This window comes from Elephantulus edwardii, unplaced genomic scaffold (assembly GCF_000299155.1).
Source record: "Elephantulus edwardii isolate Elephantulus edwardi_28Jun2011 unplaced genomic scaffold, EleEdw1.0 scaffold00366, whole genome shotgun sequence".
NCBI classification, from domain to species: Eukaryota; Metazoa; Chordata; class Mammalia; order Macroscelidea; family Macroscelididae; genus Elephantulus; species Elephantulus edwardii.
In genome coordinates, this window is record NW_006400116.1 from 480,190 (window position 1) to 494,752 (window position 14,563).

The window sequence follows — 14,563 nt, forward strand, 5'->3', positions numbered from 1 at the left end:
GTCCATAGCTGGCTGGGAGGGGTCGCAAGCAGGGTCGGGGGGAGCAATGCGATACCTGAAGATGGGGGTCGTGGGTCAGAGCTGCAGGGGTGTGTCACAATTCACAATATACTCTTATTCTGCTCCAACAAATGCTTCCTGGCATATACAGAGGTTCTTAATGAGCACAATTAGGAGATCAGATATCTGGAGTACCAATTCTTCACAGTGTTATTTATGACATTATGATACACATAGTTGAATATTTTTGTATTGTCAGTATAGCACAGGTAAACATCTGATACTCTCTGCTTCCAGTCAAAATTCAACTGACATCAATAAGTTAGCCCTTGTGCCATATCTTCTTCAACTTAGCCTGAAATTTTGACAGTTCACTATTGATGTGCTGTTCTAGCCACTTAAAAATTGTTTTCAGGAAGGTTTTAATTGCATGTGGCATTAATGATGTTAATAAATGTCCACATTTTGTTGAATCACCTTCCTTTGGATAGGCACAGATAAGATAATATATTTGGCCAGGTCTTCCAAATTCTTAGCATAGACATAGCATAGACTCCAGCACTGTATCTTTTTGTTTGTGTGCCATGAATTCCTGGAACTTTTTCTTTTTGCCAATTTCCTTTAGCACAGTTTGTATTTCTTCCTTCAGTATAATTGGTCCTTGATCATATATTACCTTCTGAAAAATTTGAGCATGATCAATTGTTTTTGGTACCATAACTCTAACTCTGTGTATTCCTCCAATCTTCTTTTGATACTTCCTGCACAACCCAATATTTTATTCTTAAGGTCCTCAGTTTTGTTAAGTGTTAGTTCCCAGGCCACATTGCAGAACTCATCCACTGCAGATAATGAGGCACTCATCAAGAGTTACAGGAGCTAAGCTGAAAAGAAAGAACACTCTCAGAGCCATTCTACGAAGCAAGGATAACGCTAATATCAAAACTAGGCAAAGGCAAAGTATTACTAAGAAAAAACCCTACAGACAAATATCTCTCATGAAGATAGATGCAAAAATCCTTAAAATCTTGGCCAACAGAATCCAAAAGCACATAAAAAAAATCACCGTGACTATGTGGGATTCATAACAGGTATGCAAGGATGGTTCAACATAAGAAAAACAATCCACAATTAACAAGTAATTCACCATATAACAAAGTATATTTCCATTTGCTGCACAGAGGTTAACTCGTGGTTGCTGTGAAGTTGAACACTGTGACACAGATGAGTCAAATGTGAGAATGGTTACCCATGGTGGACAGTGTTTGGTAGAGCTACCTGATTAAAACAAGCTTGAAAGCAGGAGTGGCATCCACTTCCATAATAGTTTGCCTTTGGAAACCCTATGAACCTGGAGAAAGGATGAAAGTTATACAAGTGTCCAGGACTTTCATTTATAGAGTTGCTATGAGTCACCTACAACTCGATGGCACTTAACAACAACAAGAAGAACATATTTACTCAATATTGTGAAAATGACAATCCTACCCAAAGCAACCTTCATGGTCAATGCAATGCCAATACAGATATCAAATTTATTTTTCAAGGAGATCAAAAGGGAAATAGTCAAATTTATTTAAAGAGGAGAGAGATCACAAAGAAGCAAATAACTTCTGAGAAAAAAACAAAAAAAACCCAAACCAAAGCCCAAAAAGAAGTGGGAGGCATAGCATGGGAGTGATGATCAGGGATGACCTAAAAACCTCCTACACAGCGGTAATAACCAAAATAGCATGGTACTGGTACAATGACAAGCACGTAGACCAATGCAACAGTATTGAGAACCCAGAAATAGACCCAGCTATCTATGGTCAACTGTTACTTGACAAGGAAATAAAATCTATCAAATGTGGAAATGACAACATCTTCAACAAATGGTGCTGGCAAAACTGGACAGCTACCTGCAGAAAGTTGAAACAAGATCCATATCTCACACCATATACAAAAATCAAGGTGGATCATAGTCCTAGGATAAAGCCCAAAACCATAAAGTTCATAAGAGTCAAACTGGGATCAAGTTTAGAAGGCCTAGTCTGTGGTATAAAGGGACTGTCAAATACAGCCAGAAATGCACAATCTGAAGAGAATAAAACAGATGAATGAGACTTTCTAAAGATTAAATCCCTGTGAGCATCAAAAGCTTTTTATAACAGGATGAAAATAAAACTTACCGACTGGGAACAAACATTTGGCAATACTATCTCAGACAAGAATCTCATAACAAAAGTTTATACAGTGTACTTCTGGGCCTCCATAAGAAAATGGGCTAAAGACATGGAAAGAATTTTCACAGAGTAAGATATTTGAATGACCAGCAGACACATGAAGAAATGCTCAAAATCACTGGCAACAAGAGAGATGCAAATAAAAATCAAGATACCATTTCACTCCAGTAGCAGTGGCAAAATTTAACAAGACAGCAAGTAATAAATGTTGGAGAGGATGTGGCGAGATAGAAACTTTTACATTGTTGGTGGAATTGTAAAATGGTACAATCACTCTGGAAGGCAGTTTGGCACTTCCTCAAAAAGCTGAACATAGAAATTCCATAATTTCCAGCTATTCTGAATAGCTTGGAATATACCCTGAGAAACTGAGAAATGAGGCTTAAATGGAGATCTGTACATGAATATTCATAGCAGCATTATTTACCATAGCAAGAACATGGAAATATCCCAGATGTCCAATCACAATCGAATGGATTTAGAAGTTGTGGTACATTCACTACACAGCACACACAAGCAATGATTTTTTAAATTACTACCTAGCTTGGGAGGGACTGGAAAGCATAATGCTGAGTGAACTAAATACTGCATAAAACCACTATTACAGAATGAGTATGAGGATCCAAGGGGGAGAGGGTAGAAGCAGAGGGGTGAGGATGGGCTGGGAGGAGGGATTTTAATCATGGGGGTCACACAATTTGATGTGTGTGTGGGTAAAAGAATTGGGAAAGATCTTTTGTGAAAAACTATCCGAACTTTATAAATAAATCAGTATAAAATAGAAAAAGAGTTTCAGGAGCTACTCCTGCCCTATTTGAGATTATGTACAAAGTTTAGTGTTCATGTCCTATGAAAGATCCTTGGGAGTGGCCTATAACTTTATTTTATAGTATGTTGTTAAAAATAAGTGGTCAGTGGGTATTTGCCTAATAGTAACCACTGTTTCACAGAGGATCTTGTGGAATGCTGTTTGTATTAAGCATCTTCAACTCTATAATGAAAATAAATGCGTATGAAGTCAACTATTCTGTCAGTGTAATACTAGTAAGTTAGTAGCTGTTAGCAGTTATCCTTTAACACATGCCTAAAATACCTGCTATGTGTCAGCTGCATAAGAACACTCAGCAGGCAGTTATGATGCTGTCTCATCCATGGAAAGATGGTAGCAGGTATCACACAGAAAGAAACAACAGCGCAGAAGTGACAGGCCTAGGGCCACACAGCTGACAGATGGCAGAGCACACCCTTGTCTCTCTGCTTCCTTTGACATTCACACCTGGGATTTGTGCCCCCACTCCCAGAAGGAGCCCTTGGGTAGCACAGAACGTAATAGACATGGCTGGTAACCACAGACTGCTGGGCACAGCTGATCATAATTAGCTGTGTTTTTGCATTCTATTTTAGTTGAGTATGGTTCACTAACCCTCTTGATAAAAAATATCTTTAGAAAATTGCTTTTCAAATTAATTACTTGTTAAGGAAAGTCAGTGCTAAGGATACCCTCAAAGCTGACAATCCTACCTCACACTACCCTGGAAATGGTTTCCTTACAGCTCTGCACAACTGTTAGTTTCTCCTCTTCTGTCCCTCAATACCTAGGCCTCCTCTGTCATGTATGCTTCCTGAGCCTGTCTACCCAGCCTCTGACTTCTCCAAGAAGCATAAGTACAAGAACCCACCTCTATCTGAGAACATGAGCAGGTATATAGATGGCATGGAGCAGAGTGGGACAGTGTGTCGAAGGGGCAGGAGACCCTGATCTTGGGTCCCCTGCCGTATTGCTTTAGATACAGGCTGCACCATCCCTTTATCAGTTCTACAGGCTGTCTGAAAAGCACGTTTTCAATTAGCAATAATTGCGCCTCAGATAAACCTCACTGGGTATGATAATGCCGCTGCGCAAAGCATTGAGCCTCCACTGATCTAATGTCACCATTTATGTTTTTCCTTGTGTCCAGCTAGTGCTAGTGAAACATCCATTAATTCAGAAAGCATTTATCACATCTGAGTACCAGACACTGTTCTAGGCACTGGATTGGGGTGGGCTCGGTAAAGCATACAATGCCAGGGGCAAGGCCTTGTCCTTAAGAGTGTGGCTGAGTGCATCTGGGTGCACCCCCAGGATCCTTCTGTTAGAATGGTGCTCTTAATGTCAGATGAAGTTCCTGGCTGGTCTGCGAGGTTGGGCAATAACATCTCTGCGCTTTAGATTCTTAAATGAAAAAATGATGGACTTGAACAGCAAGATTCCAATGCTCCCTCTAGTTCCAAATTCAATATTTATAGGAATTTTGACAGAATGCTGACTGAATTCAGAAGTTGCTGGTAAGTTGTCATTCATTTCCCTCTCTCACACAAAGGTTCTGAGACATAGAGAGCCTCCAGGATTCTTTATCTCTCTTGTCCAGTGCAATCTCAGAACCTGTGATGATTTTCAGGCAGACTGTGTGGAACTGTCAGCCATACTGCAGAGTGTTGTACACTTTGAACGTGCACCACGACTGAGAGGCCCCAACAGATTTCCAGATGGGTGGTTTTGTCCTCTCAATGCCGCAGTGTGACACCTTGTTGATAATTGAAAACAATTCCATGTGCAGCTAACTATAGAGGTATTCTGAAAACTCTGCAGTGAGGTTCCTCCTTCTGCCCACTGCAGACCTGATGATTGTATATACATAGATGCCAGAAGACCCCTAGCACGAAAAGACTGAGTTTCTGGGACCCAAAGCCTTGTAGGATAAAGAATGTAGAGTGATTGGCTCTGTTACAAGGGCCATCACCTCCATTTTCGCCATCCTTTTAGGGATAGCAAGGGCTGCTGCAGCATTGCTGTAGGTACAGGCTGCACCATGCCCTTATCAGTTCTACATGCTGTCTGAAAAGCATCACAGTAGGAGATGTTTTCAATTAGCAATAATCGTGCCATGGATAAACCTCACTGGCTACGATATTGCCACTGCACAAAGCTCACAGTATGAGATGATTGTCACATATGGAAGAATTGTCTGTCTTCACCAACCAGAAGCAGCCCCAGAAGAAGGAATCAAACTAGGAAGCAGAATCCCAAGGATTTTGATGCTTCATCTCACATACTTTGGGCATATGGCCAGGAGGGACCAGTTCTTAGAGAAGGGAACTATTCTTGGATGGGTGGAGGGTCAGAGCAGGAGAGGAAGACCCTGATTGAGCTGGATTGACATAGTGAGTGTGGTAATGGGGGCAGGTGTGTTAGAGATGGTGAGGTTGGCTCAGGATAGGGCAGGGTTAAGGGACGTTATTCATAGGGTTGCTATGACTTGTAATAGACTCGATGGCATATAACAATAACAGCAACAACTCCTAGACTGACATTTTTCTCACTCACGAGAAGACCCACTCACTGCTTCTTTGACAGTGCACTGTGCTTAATGGGCAAATCTTACTTTACTTGTTTGGTGTCCGTGAGTCTGTGGTAAACCCCTGAGGAGGACTTGCTAGTCCTCTTCAAGGCATCCAATCTTGGGAAATTTATTCAACTGAATGGACCCTAATAATCCTTGGGTGATGCAAATGGTTACTGTGCACCACTGCTCACCAAAAGGTTGGAGGTTTGAGTCCAATGAAAGGCACCTTGGGAGAAAGGCCTGGAGCTCCACTCTGTACAACCAACATTGAAACTGCTGTGGGACACAGCTCCATTCTGACACATGCAGAGTCGCTGTGTGTCAGAACTGACATGATGACGAATTTAAAAAGAGAGATTAGTGATGCTGACCTGTGAGTCAAAGAGATAACGGGCACAGGAGGGAGGTTTCTGGTGGAGCTTCACGGAATTCCTGTGTTCTCACTGGTCTTCTCTGTGAAAACCTTCCAGGCTGTGAGGAGTGTGCAGTGCAGGAATGTGGGGAGAGAAGGGAACTTGGGAGGGAGTGGGCAAGATAATTAATTGGGTGTGATGTGGGCTGGACACCACCGAGGTGATGTTATAAAATTTACATTCCTCTTCTGTTGGTAGGAAGCCTGTACGGAGCTGGGCTGCTAACCCAGCATCTCTGGTGGCTGGGATACTCCAGCCACTCCATGGGAGAAAAATGAGAAATCTTCTCCAGTGCAATTTATAGCTGCAGAAATGGGCAGAGAGGTCAGTTATGATATGCCAGTTCTGACTTATTTTTTGGAAGTAGATTTCCAGCCTTTTCTTTTGAGGAGTCACCATGAGTTAGAATCAACCTAACTGCAACTGGTTAATGTAATCCAAACTCTCCTTCAGAATGACAAGAGAAAGAGAAGATAGACAATGTTTGCAAAAGGCCCAGCACATGCTCGACACATAGTACCGGCTTCTCCCAGAGGCACACGTGGAACCAGTTGGTTCTCAACGCTGTTAAGTATTCACTGCTTGCCACTGTGAGTGAACACGAGGTGGCAGCAGAGCATTCCTTGGAAAGTGTGGTTTAGCAGCTGCCGGGCCAAACTCTGCTTCTCCCTTCTCAGGTACCCTGATGCCTGTATTCCCAGCTCTCAAGCTGGGAGCAATAGAAATGATGTGAGGACATGGCACCTTGGAAAACGTCAAAGACCACTGCAGGACAGCTGTTTTTATAACAGGACATGCATACTGGTGCACAGGACCCATGTGGTTCTATTTGTGAGATTTTGATAAAAGTACTACTGAACTTTGGGAGCTCTGGTAGCCTAGAAAGAAGCTGCACTGCAATTCCAAAGGCATGCAGTTAGAATCCACCACCTGCTCCACAGGAGAAGGATGAGCAATCTCCTCCTCTGTGATTTACTGCCTCTGAAAACCCACTGGGTTTCAACTTGACAGCACACAATAAAATTACAACAGGATTGGACTTTATCCCTCAAGAGATGTTGATTGCTATGCCCTATGAGACCACAGACCTATCCTAGGGACATATGCACTCTGCACCCCTAACACAGCACACCATAGGAGCTACTCAGTGCACACTGAGCACACTTGTCCACTGGGGAACTCTTATCCACAAGGACTCTCATCCTTGGGCACAGTTATCTATGGAGGGTGCTTATCTGTGAGAGGATGCTTATTCACGGAGAACACTAATTCATGTGGTGACAACATCTATGGGTGGACTTGTCCAAGAGAATGCTCATTCACAAGAAAATACTCATCCTTCTGGGGCAAACTTGTGCAGGGAGGGTACTTATCCATGGAGAAGGGGGACTCTTAATCATGTAAGAATGTTTACCCCTGGCATGGAGAGGAATGTTCATCTGTGGGACTTTGAGTCTCAGGAATATACAATTTAGAATTTATACAGGAATCAGAGAATAACTGCAACAAAATTCTAGAAAATGATTTTCTTTCTTTTCTTCATAGATATGAACTATTGCTATTAGGAGCCACTAATCTAATTAAGACTCACAGCTACTCTATGAAACCATACAGTGTCCTGGACATTGCCACGATCTCTGCCACATTCAAGCCCATTGCTGCAGTCACTTTATCAATTGTGGGTCTTTCTCTCTTTTGCTGAACTAGGAGTTTTGTCTAAAGTTGTTGATTATGGGCTCTTGGAAAGAATTCAGAAACTCTAAAAATTTAGATGAGAAGCCCCTCACCTTCATTTTCACTAGCCTCCAACTAAAATTTAGCCTTTTGTCCAATCATAAATGTAAGCCATACACCAAAGTGGTATTAGCATTTCATCACATTTCTTAGCCAAAGTCCAAATTTTACCACATTCCATGGCAGCCTTGCAAGTACCTTGAAATAATACTTTAATCATGATATCATTATTACTACTCTAAAATTATTGGGTCCATTGCACTAGAATTTTTAATTATTGAAAGGTCATTATGCAACCATAAATTTGGTTTTAAAGACATTTTTAGACCTCTTTTGAAAATATAATTGACTTTGAAATGATATTGAAAATCAAGGCTTCTTGTGTAACCCTATATATTTTATTTTTTGAAATACTACCTTTTCAATCTGTATGCAGAACAGATCATCCAGAATGCTGGGCTGTATGAAGAGGAATGTGGCATCAGGATTGGTGGAAGACTCATCAGCAACCTGTGTTATGAAGATGACACAGCCCTGCTTGCTGAAACTGAGGAGGACCTGAAGCACTTGCTGCAGAATGTCAAGGACTGCAGCCTTCAATATGGATTGAAGCTCAACATCAAGAAAACAAAGATTCTCATCACTGGACCTATTGGTAGCATCAGTATGGATGGTGAAGAGATAGTGATAGTTTTAGTTTGCTTGGCTCCACAGTCAGCACTTTTGGTACCAGCAGTCGAGAAATCAAGAGATGAATTGCATTGGGAAAGTCAGCTGTCAGGGACCTCTCCAGAGTACTGAAGAGCAATAACTTCAGGCTGGAGACTAACGTGCACCTAATTTGGGCTATTGTTGTTGTTGTTATATGCCGTTGAGTCGTTTGTGACTCATAGTGACCCTATGTGCAACAGCCCTAAACTCTGCTCTGTCCTGTGCCAATCTCACTGTCTCCAACACACCCATCCCTATTACCCCAGTCACCGAATCAATCCATCTCCTAGAGGGCCTTCCCCTCCTGCACCTGCCCTCCATCCTCCCAAGCAAGATGTCCTTCTCCAAGGACTAGTCTCTCCTTACAACATGACCAAAGTATGTCAGACGAAGTCTCAGCATCTTTGCCTCCAATGATCAGCACTGTTTAACCCTCTCCAGCATGAATCTGTTTGTTTTCTTGGCAGTCCATGGTACCCTCAATACCCTTCTCCAGCACCACAGCTCAAAGGCATCAATTCTTCTTCTATCCTCCCTAGTCATTGTCCAACTCTCTGATGCATAACAAGTGATTGCAAAGACCATGGCCTCTATCAGAGGCACCTTAGTCTCCAGAGAGACACCATTGCTCTTCAGTACTTTGGAGAGGTCCCTAATAGCAGACTTTCCCATCACAATATGTCTTTTAATTTTCTGGCTGCTGGTGCCAAGAGTGTTGATTGTGGAGCTGAGTAGACCAAAACTGTGAACAATCTCAATCTCTTCACCATCAATCCTGATGCTGCCAATTGATCCAGTGGTGAGAATCTTTGTCTTATACCAATTCATCTGTGCTATAGTTTTTGCAATTGTGTACTATGCATCAGAGAGCTGGACAGTGACTCGGGATGATAGAAAGAGCATTGATGCCTTTAAGCTGTGGTGCTGGAGAAGAGTGCTGAATATATAATGAACTTCTAGGAGAACACACAGGCTTGTCCTGGAAAGGATGAAGCTGGGCTGCTCCCTGGAGTCAAGGATTCTGAAGCTTCATCTACCATACTTTGGGCAAGTTGCAAGGAGGGACCAGTCCTTGGAGAGAGACTTCAGGTTTGGTAGAATGGAGGGACAGTGTAGGAGAGGAAGACCCTGGATGAGATTGACTGATTCAGTGTCTAGGGTGATGGGGTAGATGTGTCAGAGACAATAAGATTGGCACAGGGTAGAGCAGGGTTTAGGGCTCTTGTACATAGGGTCATTATGAGTCACAAGTGACTTGATGGCACATAACAACAGCAATAACAACAACAGTTTATTTACAAAATTTGAATACAGTGATTTCGAGAATAGAGTCTTCTAATTTCCCTCATTCCCCACCCACCAAATTGTACAGCTCCATGATTAATTCCCCCTCTCCCTGCATATACTCATCTCTCTGCTTCCACCCTTCCCCACCAATGATCATAGCGGCATTATTCACCATCGCAAGAACATGGAGAAACATCCAAAATGTCCAACCATAAACAAATGGATTGGGAAATTATGGTACATTTACCTAACTTGGGAGGGACTGGAGAGCATTATACTGAGTGAACTAACTAAAAGTCACAAGGACAAATAATGCATAAAGCTATTATTGTAGAATGAGTATATATTTTATTGAATGCATTTGAAAATGTAATACTGAGAAGGTGCCCAACCTCTTCACTGGACTACTAAGGGGAATGAGGGTACAAATAGAGCCTTGATCAGAGCAGTCAAAAGTCTTGTCCAAGTTGGTGATGAATTCAGATGAATTCAGGTCTCAGTGACTGAGTACAAAAGCTGCCAAGAACCCGGGACCAAAGGAGAGGGAAGTGGAAGATTCAGTCTGAGTAGGGCACTGACTCTGCCTGAGCTCAGATTTCTGACAGAAATAAGTCCAGGCTCCAGGTGGCCTAATGGAAAGAAGCTGCATTGCCAATCATAAGGTGCATTTCAAATCCACCAGCTGCTCTGAGGGAGAAAGATGGACAGTCTCTTCCCATGTGACCTAAAGACTCTGAAAACTCACTTCAACTTAACAGCACACAACAACATGGTGGGTAGGGTGGTGCTGCCAACCCAAAAGGCAGATGGTTTGTACCCACCAGCGGCTCAGAGGGAGAAAGCTGGACAATCTCCTTGCATGCAATTTACAGCCTCTGAAACCCTGCTGGAGGTCTGCTCTGGTTGATTTTGACTACAAGACAATGAACAATGATCAGGGTGAGAGTGGCTTTCTGTACAGCAGTGAGAATAAATGAGCTGCTACTACTACACTCAATAATGTGAAAATCTCACAATCAGGATATAGAGTATAAGAAACTGGCCACAAAAGGTATAAACCTTGCAATTCTAGTTAGACAAAATGCAGGAGCTGGTAAAACGAACCTATGACGGTAGGAATATATAGCGGTTACCTATAGGATGTTCACTGTGAACTATAGGTAACTGCTATATATTCCTGTAACCATAGGTTAGTTTTACCAGCTCCTGTACTTTGTTTATCTAGAATTGCAAGGTTTATACCTTTTGTGGGCAGTGGGTGACTCTACTCTGTGGTCTTCTGCCTGCCTTTAATTTTTGATGAAACATTCTTCTAGGCTGTAACCCTGTACACCTTCTAGGTGTAACCCTGGTCTGTCTCTGCCGTACAGAGGTAACTCGTGGTTGCGGTGAAGCCGAACGCTGTGACACTGATGAGTCAAATTTGAGAATGGTTACCCATGGTGGACAGTGTTTGGTAGAGCTCCCTGATTAAAACAAGCTTGGAAGCAGGAGTGGCATCCACTTCTGTAATAGCTTGCCTCTGGAAACCTATGAACCTGGAGAAAGGATGAAAGATATACAGGTATCCAGGACTTTTGTTCATAGGGTCTCTATGAGTCTCCTGTGACTCAACGGCACTTAACAACAACAACAACCACCTATAGGATGTGGGGGCTTAACTAGAAGAAGAGGAGGGTGGTGGAGGGTTGGGAATGCTCCCTGTCTTCTCTCTATAATATGAATTATAAGATGCAAATGATACACAAGTTCTATGAATTTGCTTATAAATAATACCTCAAGTAAAATTAATAATAACAAAATTGTTTTTCCATTTTACTGATGGATCACTAAAGACAGAAATGAAATAAAGTAATATTCTTGTTGTCCAAATCCTCTCGCTGTGATGGGGAAGTTGAAAAGGAATGAAGTACATTTGATAGTTCCAAAATTTGTAGATAAGAAACTCTTTGTTCAAATTCCTTCAAATGGCAAGCTATCTCACTCTGATGAAAATTGAGTATACACATCGGCCTGCAAGAATAAGGAATAAATTATTGTTGTTGTACACTGTAGAGCTGGACCCAGAGCTGAGACCTTCAGCAGGTTTTCAGAGGCAGTTAATCACACAGGAGGAGGTTACTCACCTGGTGGCCTGGAACTATGTGTCTTTGGGATTGCAGTGAAGCTACCTGCCACCAGGCCACCAGAGCTTCCCAAGGAAAAAAAATGACTTATCTTATAGTAATACAATGGGACACTATGCAGCACTGAGAATAAACAAAGTGTAAGAACATGCTACAACATGGTCAAATGTCACAAAGAATTCTGAGCAAAGTAATCTAGATATAAGAGAACATACTGTATGATTCAATTAGGTGTACTATGAATTGGAGCTGACTTGACAACACCAATGACATTAGCACCATTGAACCATATGTGTCAGAGTGAAGCTGTGTTCCACAGGGTTGCAATGCCTAGCTTCTTCCCCCAGGAAGATATTAAACAATATCATTAATACCACATGCAAGCAAAATCTTGCCGAAGATTATTCAAAGTAGTTAGGACAGAACTTGACACAGAACTGCCAGAAATCCAAGCTGGATTTAGAAGAGACTTTGGCACCAAGGTATCATTTTTAACGCCAGAAAGAAGCATCTTGGCTGAAATCAGAGAATACCAGAATATCAATCTATGTTTATTGACTATGCAAAGACATTGACTGTGAGGATCATAGCAAGACTATGGCTAACAGTGAAGAGAACAGGAATCTCAGAACATCTAATTGTGCTTGTCTGAAACCTATACCCAGACCAAGAGGCTGTTGTCTGAGCAGAGCAAGGGAATACTGCATTGTTTAAAATCATATGAGAAACCAGACTTTATAAAGAAGAATATGACATCGGGATAGGGGGAAGAATTGTCAATAACTTACATTACACACATAACACAATCTTGTTTGTTGAAGCTGAAGAGGAATTGAAGCACTTGATATAAAAGATAAAAAACTGATGCCTTCTATATGAGTTATATCTCAATATTAAGAAAGCAAAAATCCTTACCATTGGGTCAATAGGCAAAATCATGATAGATGGGGGGAAAAGATTGAAATAGTTAATGGTTTCATCTTACTAGGAACTATAGTCTTGGAACCAACAGTCAAGAAATCAAAAGATATGTCAAAAGTAGCACATTGGGAAAATCTGCTATCAAGGACCTCTCCAAAGGGCTTAAAAAAGGATGTCAGTTTAAAGACTAAAGTGCGTCTGATCCAGTCTTTTCAATTACTTCCTATGACAGTTGCACACTAACTAAGAATTTTGTTGTTACTGTTAAGTGCTGTCAAGTCAACCACAACGTATAGTTGCCCTATTAGCAATAGATCTGATTCCTGACCTAACCTGTGCCATCCTTATCATTTCTGAAATCCTTCAGCTTATTGTTACAGTCACTATGTCAATTCATCTTGTTGAGGATCTTCTCCTTTGTTGACCCTCTACCTTTCCAAGTATAATGCCATTTTCCAAAGACTGGCCCTTCCTAACAACATGCCCAAAGTATGTGAGATGACGTTTCACTATCCTTGCTTCCAAGGTGCATGCTTGCTGCACCATTTCCAAGACATACTTGTTTGTCTGTCTGGCAACACATGTGATATTCAGCACTCTTCTCCAGATGAAGAATCAATGTCTTTGAGTTGTGGTGTTGAAATCACATGCCTTTGAGTTATGGTGTCAGTAATAATGGGCTTAAGTTTATTGGAAATGGTGAGGATGACACAGGATAGGGCCAGGTTCAGGTCTGTTGTCTGCAGGGTTGTTAAGAGTTGCAGTTACTTGATGACACATAACAATCATAACAAGAAGAAGTGTTCTTTGAAGTATATTGCCAGGTCTTTCTTCCGAGTTACCTCTATGTAGACTCTGACAGCTAATCCTATAGTTAGGTAGCAGAAGAGCTCATTAGCCTTTTGTACCACCCTGCTAAAGAGCAAAGATGCTGCTTTGAGGACTAAGGCAGGCCTGACCCAAGCTGTGGTATTTTCAGATTCTTTCTGTCATGTGAATGTTGGATAATGAATAGGAAGAATAGAAGAACTGATGTCTTTGAATTAAGTGTGGGTGAAGAATATTGGATACAACAAGGACTGCCAGAGGAGGAAGCCAATTTGTCTTCGAGGAAGTGGAGACAGGCACACAGATGGTGGAACTTTGTGTCATATACTTGAGGCATGTTGCCAGGAGAGGCCAGTCCTCAAAAAAAGGACACCATGCTTGAAAAATAGAGGCTCATCAAAAGAGGGAAAGGCCCTCAACAAAGCCAACTACTGATAGTGACAGGAACAAGAAGCAGCAATCAACTGGGACAGCAGAGTTAGTGAGGGCAGGGCAGGATTGCACAGGGTTTATTAAATATTTTACCTTGGGTTACTAAGAATTAAGAGTTGCCTCAATGGCATCTAACAACAAGGGCTTATGTTAAGCATTGTTGTTGCATAGGTAGAGTCGGAACCCATTCATAGCTGACCCTCTAGCTGGCTGTCAGAGGAGGTAACTAGCATAGGAAAAGATTGTTCATGCTTCTCCTGCAGAACATCTGGTGGATTTCAATTGTGTGCTTATGAAATTGTCGTACAATTTATTACTATTAGACCTCTAGAACTTCTAAAGTAGGTAAAATAAAGTATAGAGTTAGAAAATGGAAGATATTTTTTGAAGGGACTTGGCAGATGTGAAGGGTTATCCTGGTGGAGGGTGGAGCTGGGAAGTAAGTGGGTCAAGGCACTGGGCTAAGGGTGGGGTCAACACTGTAACTAATGCTTAACTCCACA

The 14,563-nt window shown here is 41.8% G+C and overlaps 1 protein-coding gene across 2 annotated transcripts in view; it reads right to left on the minus strand.

Annotated features, from left to right (window-relative positions):
• The window catches only part of PCSK2 (proprotein convertase subtilisin/kexin type 2), a 649,727-nt gene that overhangs the window by 23,325 nt on the left and 611,839 nt on the right, over positions 1-14,563 (minus strand). The window lies entirely within an intron of this gene.